Below are 2,352 nucleotides of genomic sequence, written 5' to 3'. Positions count from 1 at the left end.
GAGCATATTCTGATCATAGGCACAGTTGCAAAGAACAGTGTAATAGCCACTGGTCAATTCCATTTGGTGGCAGCTCAATAGCAGCAAAGAAAATTCCCAAACAGCTCTATGTATGTCCAACTTATGGAAAGGAAAGATTTAAAAATCAATAAAAAGATTTTTTTAAAAATATATCTAAGGGTTTTAGAGTTTCTTATAACTGCTCTACTAAAACAACAAAAAACTGAAGTATGGCAATAGTATGGAAGAGAAGTAACATGATGTCACTTTTCAAGGGATAAATGTAACCTCATGACAAATCTGTCACCATCTGAAATAATACAAAAGAATCTGTTGTTTCCCATGCAATTGCAGATACATTCCAAACTGGGTCAGAAATGCATGGAAATAACGACATAGTCACAAAACACTCTTATAGGGAACCTGACCCCACAGCACGCCACAGGTCGTCTGAGAGCAAGTCCCACCTGTTGGAAGATAGGCTCCTATGACTCATTCCCTCACTACCACCCCCACCACACACATGCTACCAGGTTCTAGAAAATTGTTGTGTTTTTCTTAGAGTATCTAAGATAACAAAAGACTAAAAGGTGTCTAAAATTATGTAGAAAAATTAACTCTCAGCTTAAAATAACATTCAAAAGGCACTTCATCCTGTAGGAAAGAGAGATTCTGAGTTGGGTCAGCTGCTCCAAGCTGGAATAGAAGGGGACAAGTGGTTTTGCTTGGAGGGGAGGACAGTTGAAAGGAAGTCGGACAGATATCAAACTTTTTTTTCCCATTTTTTTCTTTTTGGTATGTTTTAAGAAAAGCAAATCCAGTAAAATGCATGTCCCTTTATGAAATTTGTTAAATAGTTCTTTTTAAAATAGTTGTTTCTGTTTCTAAAAAACAAGATAGGTAGGCATGGCCACATTTACCCTATAGCCTGGAGCATAGAGAATCCTCACATTCGGCTCCTGAGGAGCCGAGGGCAGGCAGATCCCCTGAGGCCAGAAGTTCCAGAGTGCACAGATGCAATGCGGGCCCAGGCCAGGGCTACCTATTGCAGAGTCTGTGCAGCAGGCTGTACACGTCGTCCTCCCGGCTCAGGCCCTCAAAGAAGGGGATGAGATCCAGCAGCTCTGTGTCTGTCATGTCGTAGAACCAGGACTGCATTCTCAGGATGGAAGATGTATGAGGCAGGAGAATTGTCAACAATGATTACTTTGCTCAGCTCCCGTCCAAGGTGACTCGGGTCCTTCACGTAGTTCCCACGATGAAAAACACAAGACTCTCTGAGAAGCCGGGCTTGGAACACACCCCAGCGGTCTTGGAGGTCAGCCACGGGGTCTGCATACTTTACCAAGCTGGCAGTAAAGAACACACACTCAAAGAGCTGCCCCATCCTCTGGAGGAACTCATCCACATGTGGCCACTTCAGCACATATACCTGATGTATAGTTCCATCGATTTCAACCAGAACAATAAAATCAGCATTACTAATAGGCTTAAATGAGCTGTGCACCCGTGTTTCATCTAAATCAATGACCACACATTTCTTTCCATAGTCAAGCCCTGTCACCTCAGGAAGGATGTATTTAGCTGGTGTACTTGGTATGGGAATGACCTGCCTCTGGTCACCCTTCCGGAGCCCAACATTCTCCTCCACCAGTGGCGAAAGCACACTGGGGCTGCTGGGCCTAGCGGCCTCCACATTATAATCACCCAAGCAGCAGAAGAAGAAGCTGAGGATGCTGCGGCTCCTCTGCTTCTTTAAGCTGATGTTGCATTGTGAAGCTTTCTTGCCCGCACCTAGCGGTGGGCCCTCGTCCTCCTTGGGGTTGGTCACCTGGGTCATGATGGCCGGGCTGTCCATGAGTTCGTGGCGCCGCGCAGGCCCGGCACTTCACTAGCCAGACGCAGGGGGGGTGAGGGTGGGGGGGTGGAGAGGAGGCGCGGGGTTCGCAGGGGATGCGGAGGTGCGCTCGCAGCCGCCGCCTGGGCGCGCGCTCTGGGAGAGTCGGCCCCAGCCGGTGTCCCAGCTTCTGTCGCCGCTGCCGCTAGGTTCCAGCGGCCACCTCCTCGTCACCGTGAACCCCGGAGCCGCTCCCGGGAGGGAGAGCCGCACAAGGGGAGGCGGAGCGGGAGGCCTGGCGCCGCTGGAAGCTGGAGCGGGCGGGCCTGTTTCCTGGGTTATTTCAGTCAACATGATAGTTTTAAGATCTGTCCTTATCATGGAATGTGGCAAAATTTTCTGTTTAGATGGTGAATAATTTTTCATCATCTGTAAATGTCACTTTTTGTGGGTGTGTGTGAGAAAGTCACACTCTTTACTCTGGGTGGGGTGCCATGGCATGCTAGCTAACAGCA

The 2,352-nt window shown here is 48.4% G+C and overlaps 1 pseudogene; it reads right to left on the bottom strand.

The window, feature by feature from the left end:
* Positions 1 to 1,096: 1,096 nt before the first annotated feature.
* Positions 1,097 to 1,858, bottom strand: LOC100943107 (annotated as a pseudogene).
* Positions 1,859 to 2,352: the final 494 nt, after the last annotated feature.

This window comes from Otolemur garnettii, unplaced genomic scaffold (assembly GCF_000181295.1).
Source record: "Otolemur garnettii isolate 467f Iridium unplaced genomic scaffold, OtoGar3 scaffold00253, whole genome shotgun sequence".
Taxonomy (NCBI): Eukaryota; Metazoa; Chordata; class Mammalia; order Primates; family Galagidae; genus Otolemur; species Otolemur garnettii.
This window is presented reverse-complemented; position numbering and strand designations above follow the sequence as displayed.